Source organism: Cupressus sempervirens, chromosome 1 (genome assembly GCF_028749045.1).
Source record: "Cupressus sempervirens isolate cs-2001-9-10 chromosome 1, ASM2874904v1, whole genome shotgun sequence".
NCBI lineage: Eukaryota > Viridiplantae > Streptophyta > Pinopsida > Cupressales > Cupressaceae > Cupressus > Cupressus sempervirens.
This window is the reverse complement of record NC_143118.1, coordinates 347,905,077-347,911,853: the sequence shown is the minus strand read 5'-3', so window position 1 is coordinate 347,911,853 and position 6,777 is coordinate 347,905,077. Positions and strand designations below refer to the sequence as shown.

At 40.1% G+C, this 6,777-nt stretch overlaps 1 pseudogene across 1 annotated transcript; it reads left to right on the top strand.

The window, feature by feature from the left end:
* Positions 1–1,803: 1,803 nt before the first annotated feature.
* LOC149577658 (receptor-like protein kinase THESEUS 1 pseudogene) lies at positions 1,804–5,101 on the top strand (annotated as a pseudogene). Its single transcript, XR_016363739.1, has one exon. The product of XR_016363739.1 is annotated as a receptor-like protein kinase THESEUS 1 pseudogene (transcript).
* The last annotated feature ends 1,676 nt before the right edge of the window (positions 5,102–6,777 follow it).

The following is a 6,777-nucleotide window of genomic DNA, read 5'->3' as shown; positions in this document are numbered from 1 at the left end:
CATTAGGAATAGATCTCTCATCTGGGCAAACTGGATCAGAAGAGATAGGAGGAGGAATACCCTCCTTTAGAACCATACTATCCAGCACCTCAAAGCGGTTAAAACCTGAATCAGATAATCTTTCTTTCAAAGGCCTCTTTTGACCACGTCCCTTAGCTCGAGGGCGAACAGGGGTAAATCCATCCTTATCCTGCATTTGAGCCTTACCCTTACCTGTAGCATCTTGTGGATTCATCCCCTTGGTAGTATTAACCATTTGAGATTGTCCTTTCCCTGTAGTATCTGCCAAACCACCAGCATTGCCAGCTGTAGAACGATCCACTCCTTTGAAACTCGAGTTACGGGGGCACTACCGCAGTAAATGACCATACTCATGACAAATCCGACAACGGAAAGGGAGGGATTTATAATCTAACTGCCGCACCCAAGAAGAATCCCCCAGACAAATTTCCAAAGAATCTGGTAATGGGTTATTCAAATTAATTTCAACACAAATTCTAGCATAAGAAATAACCTTTTTATCGAGGGATTGATGTGCGATCGTAGCTGGCTTCCCCAACAAAGCAGCAATTTGTCGAAGGATGTCTTCACGCCAAAATTTCAAGGGAAGACGAGGCAAGCGAACCCAAACTGGCACTGTTGAAGGGAGATCCTTAGCATAATTAAAACCCGAATGCCAAGGTTTGACAAATAACCCCACATGGTTGTAGAAATAAGGGCCTCCTTCAAAAACACGATCACGATCAGACATGCAACAGAATACAACAAAAAAATAACTATTCCCTGCCAACATAATCTCCATATCGCCTTCCACCTGCCAAGAGCAGCGGATCCATGCCTCAAGAGCGGATAGGGAAATTCGGATTCCAAGAAATTTGCATATCAAAGCATGCTTGGTCCAATAATCAATGTCCTCCATTACAACCGTTGGAGGAATAACTAGAACAGGGCGATCATGGCTACGCGGAAAACAACCATTAACTTTTTTTAGCTTGGAGCTCTCCCCTGAATAAAACGATTCAGATCGCATTGCATGCATAGTTGGAGAAGAACCATCTATTCTCACCAACGGAGAAGAAATCCCAGGGCCTGCCGCGCAAACAATAAAACCCCAATCCAAAATTGACTGCAGAAGATCTCCAAAAACATCGACGCAAATTATGTCCAGTAGCTAGCAATCCAAACAGAACAGAAAAATAGTAAAGATCAAACACCAAGAACAGGCTAGGGGAAAAACCCTAGCCCAACCGACAGCCAACGCTTCTCCACATCCTCCAACCAACGCTCGACCTTTGTTTATGCTTGAAATGACTGCCAAAATCTTCAGTATCGAACACAACATGCAATCAAGCACCCACAATTTATTAAGACTAATGGGAAATTGAATTCATTAACCTCTAAAAAACATAAATTTGACACAACAATAAATAAAACAAATACAAGTAAAAAAGTGTTACCACTAAAAAAATATAAAATAATAGATGTTAATTAAAGCAACCATAAACTTCAAACCAACATTATTCAAAATATAAATATGAATCATTTTATATAATTAAAAAATAAATCACTTACATATATTTAATAGTTAAAAAAGTAGAAACTATCTACACTTAAAAAAAAATAAATTAAAAAAACCCTTATCAAACATATACAAACATGAAATAAATATAAATAAAATTATGATCCAAAACCCCACATTGCCTCAGCACTACAAAGACGAATACAAATCCCCGCTTCGCATTTATTAAAGCATCACTAACATATATTTATCACAATAATTACTTAAAAAATAGACCAAATCCCTTACGTTCCTAAAGTCATCCACTTCCAAACCCCTTCTCCCAAAACGGAACGAACTTGAACCAGGTCCCGGCAAAAGCCCGCGCCGACCTCCATAGATTTCTTTTACAACTTCCCTAAATGATACTCTTTTCGACAATGTCCCTTCTTCCTTTTATCGTCCGGTGAAAAATATTGGCAACTTACCCAACTAATCTTTCACCAGCAACTGCTCCATTGATGCTGATTTTTTCATTCACCTCTATGTCAACAAACTCAAATCTTGAAAAACCCTGAGAAATGGCTCCTAGTTCAGTACATTATTTCACTATACTCCTCATTTGTTTCGTACAGGCACAATGTGACGAAACCTTTAGCCCTCCAGACAACTACTTAATCAACTGCGGAGCAAGCAGCCCAACGGAGCTACCCGATGGGCGAACATTCCAGACAGAAGAAAGCTCACATTCAGTAATAAAGTCCTCCCCTGGTCAGGCGGTTTCAGAACCCTCAGGTTCAAATGTCGATTCGGCTCTCTTCAAAAGCGCCCGAGTGTTCACCTCCCGGGTTTCATACACATTCAACATTAAACAACAGGGCGAACACTGGGTACGTTTATATTTCTATCCCATTTCCAACAAAACCCACAATCTCAGATCAGCTGTTTTTAATGTCACAACGGACAAGTTCTTTTTGCTAAATTCCTTCAGTTTTAAAAAGCGTACTGGTGACTTCTACCTGTTAAAGGAATACATCATCAATGTGGATTCAAACAATCTAAGCATCGTTTTCTCGCCCGCTAATAATTCATTGGCATTTATCAACGCCATTGAGGTTGTTTCGCTCCCTGATGACCTTGTCCCAGAGAGAGCTCAGCCTATTGGGCCTCTTGAGCTCGGTGACCTTAATGGGTTGTCTATGGAAACTGTTTACAGGATCAATATGGGCGGACCCCAGTTGGGTTCCAAGGACGATGTTCTTTTCAGAACCTGGGAGTCTGATCGGAAGTACTTGGATGTAGAAAGCGCTGCTAAGAATGTATCAACTGAACCTAGGTTTATTAAATACCCGGAGGTTTTTGGTTATGAAATCGCTCCTCCCAAAGTCTATGCAACGGCAGAGGAAATGGGAGACGCTGTGACGGTAAACCCCAATTTTAATATCTCCTGGAGCTTTAGCGTGGATCCACATTTTAACTATTTTGTTCGGATGCATTTCTGTGATTTCTTGAGCAAGACTCAGTACCAGATGTATTTCAATGCTTATGTTAATAACCAATATGCGTTGATGGATTTTGATATCAGTAGCAAGACAGGAGGGTTGTCTATTCCGATATATAGGGATTTTGTTGTTAATGGATCAAAAGTACTACGCATTGCAGTTGGACCTTCTAATCCCCAGTTGGGTATTGTCAATGCCATTCTCAATGGATTGGAAGTCATGAAAATGAGCAATGAATTGGGGAGTTTGGATGGGCTAAATGGTGTAGACAGGATTGCTCCTTTGGAGTCCAAAAAGAAGATGAAGGAGTTGTTTCCTATTGTTGGGTTGGTCGCTGGGGCTTCTGCTTTTCTAGGATTGTTAGCGGTAGGTTATTGCTTGCTTTCCCGCCGGAAGGGGGATTCAAAGCAAAGTCCCTCATCTTGGCTTCCTCTGCCCCTTCATGGGGGAATTTCGGAAACCATGGCCAGCAAAGTTTCCACTGGCTCCCACAAGAGTGCTACCGGTAGCTATGTTTCCTCTGCACCTTCAAGCATGGGCCGGTTCTTTACATTTGCTGAGATACAAGAGGCTACCAGTAATTTTGATGAACATTTGATTATCGGCGTGGGTGGCTTTGGTAAGGTTTACAAGGGTGAACTTGAAGATGGCACCAAAGTCGCCGTTAAGCGAGGCAATCCTCGATCAGAGCAAGGCCTAACAGAGTTCCAAACCGAAATTGAGATGTTGTCCAAGCTTCGGCATCGTCATCTTGTATCCCTGATTGGGTACTGTGAAGAGCGTTGTGAAATGATTCTAGTCTACGAGTTCATGGCCAATGGGCCTCTCAGGGGTCATTTGTATGGGATGGATCTTCCACATCTATCTTGGAAGCAGAGGCTTGAAATATGCATAGGGGCTGCAAAAGGGCTCCATTACCTTCACACAGGAGCAGCACAGGGAATTATTCACCGTGATGTGAAGACTACGAATATCTTGCTTGATGAGAATCTCCTGGCTAAAGTGGCAGATTTTGGTCTTTCAAAAACTGGACCTACATTGGATCAGACTCATGTCAGCACTGCAGTGAAAGGAAGTTTTGGTTATCTAGATCCTGAGTACTTTCGACGGCAGCAACTCACTGAGAAGTCTGATGTGTATTCATTTGGAGTAGTCTTAATGGAGGTATTGTGCGCAAGGCCTGCGATTAACCCTGCTCTTCCAAGAGAGCAGGTTAACATTGCAGAGTGGGCAATGCATTGGCAAAAAAGAGGAATGCTTGACCAAATCATTGATCCCCATCTTGTTGGTACAATAAATCCTGAATCTTTACGAAAGTTTGGAGAAACAGCAGAAAAGTGTTTGGCAGAGCAGGGTATTGATAGGCCTGCAATGGGAGATGTCCTATGGAATTTGGAGTATGCCCTGCAGCTACAAGAGACTTCAATGCAAAATGATCCCGATGAGAACAGTACTAATCGCATTGGACATATTCCCCTTCACTTTTCTCATCCAGAGCCTTGTGATAATAGTGTTGTTGACAGGGTCAGTGAGAGGGGAAGTGACCGTGAATTAGAAGATACAACAACAAGTGCTGTCTTCTCACAGTTGGTGAATCCTCAGGGAAGGTGATTACAACAGAAATTCTTTTGAGGGCTCACGAAATGCAAGTTGTTCATTGTTCCGATGAACAAACATTAGTTTCCTGGGAAGATATTAAATGCTCATGTGGATTTCCGGCGTGGGAGTATTCTCTTACTTTTTCCCCTATCATGCGGCACTTGGATGAATGTATGCTGCATGATTAGAAGTCCAAATGGGATACACCACACTAATTATTTTTGTGCTATTTTCATTGTTACAGAACTTTATTTTACAATATGTGCAACCTGATGAATCTGCGATTCATAAAAGTCACAGCTTGTGTCATGAGAACGATACATCTTGTGTGTAGGTAAACACAGATTTCCTTTGTGATTAAGACATTAAATTGCTATTTATCAAAAAATGCAGCCACCAATTGTTTTTGTGATTATAAATTCAGCTCTGGGCTTTTCTTGCCTCTTGGGCACACATTTATCTTGTAATTTGTTTCAACTAATAGAATGAAATGCTTTTATGAGATATTGTCCATTCATGGTATACCTTTTCCAATCTTCACTCTCGAGTCCAATAGTTGTAACTTTAGGTCGATATATCGGCCTGCTATTCTTATTACACACAGATTATCCTAGCATTAATTTTGTCCTGGCCTATCTGTGCGTTAGTTATGTTTCTTATGACCCATAGTCGAGAGGCTTTTGACGTCCAGATTCAATCTATTCCTCTAATGCTATTTTCTCCAGGAACTGTGCTGTGTATTTATTTTTTAAAACCACTCACTAGACATCTTGCCGAGAGATCTAGAGTTGTCGGGTTGACACAATTAGCGATGTCAATGGAAGTAAAAGTTATCAATTTCTCTACTTTGACATGCGATATATCCACTTTACGTTATATGCTTAAATGGTTCATTTTGAATAGCATTTCAAAAACATGGATGGGGTTTTCAGTAGAGATCGGATAATTCTAGATTGTTTTGCTTTATCGGTTCTTTAAATAAGAGATGTGTACACTAAACAGCTTGTGGGAAGAACTCTCTGCTGAAGTTTGTAGAAAGAGTTCGCGTAGTTTTTTCCTGAAGCTCTTTAATTGTTAATGCAATGGACTTCATGAAAATTCAATTTCTCAAATAAGAGATATTCAAATAATCTGACAATTATTTGTCATTCACCACAACTAATAAACAGCACTTACCAATATTTGAGTCCAATCAAACAAGTTGACTGCATTAGATGGTGATGGCCACGTGCATGTTTTTACAGCTAAGAAAACTATAGATAGAGGACATAAATCTGGTGTTAGCAACACCCAGGGATCTCCTTTATATGTCAAATAAATAAGAAATCAAACGTATGGATTCAGTTTTTGTAACTTGGTAGGATATTTAAAGAAAGACATTTGTTCTTAATCAATTTACCCGGGCAATATTGAAATAAGAAATATATCAATTTTTTTTTTCCATATACAATGCTTCCAATGGATTGTGTCCGCACATGAGGAAGACGCAAGAATGTTTTTCCTCAATTAGTACCAAACAGCATCAACTTCTGAACGTGTGGGATTGAAACCTCAGTCTCTACTCACTAACTTGCAAAAACAAGCAATAAAACTGTACGATTTTTGAGAAGGATTGACCAATTAACACAAGCAGGATCATATTTATTAAATGTACGAAAAAGATTGTAGCTAATAATGCTGCCAAATGATTGTGGTATATAATCTGGAGACTAACTGATTACTGCGGAGCCAGTTGCATAAGAGTGACTATCAAGAAGGATCCTAGAAGATTACTCTTTGTATGTGCACATTGCACAGGGCCTGCATGAAGCACTATGAATCGTTGGCTCTGATATAAAGAAATTAGAATAAAAGTATTTTGCTTGACTAAAATCTTCTCGCTAAGGTCACAGATTTGGGGTAATAAAAAAGACTAGTTCCCCTGGATCAGAGTCGTGTAGATTAATCATTCACCTTGATCCTAGAAGAAGAAGCTTTAAATATGCAACAGATCTGCAAGAGGAATGGGGAATCATTGGCTCTGGTGTAAGCAGTAAAAAGATAAAAAACTCCTGGCTGAAAGGTACAGTTTTTGTTTGGTCGAATTTTTTTCCTGTGGCTTAACCCCAAGTATTTCTGCTGCATCTCAAGTGGAAGTCCATTTTGTATTCATCTGGGTTAGTACTAGGGGAGAGGATC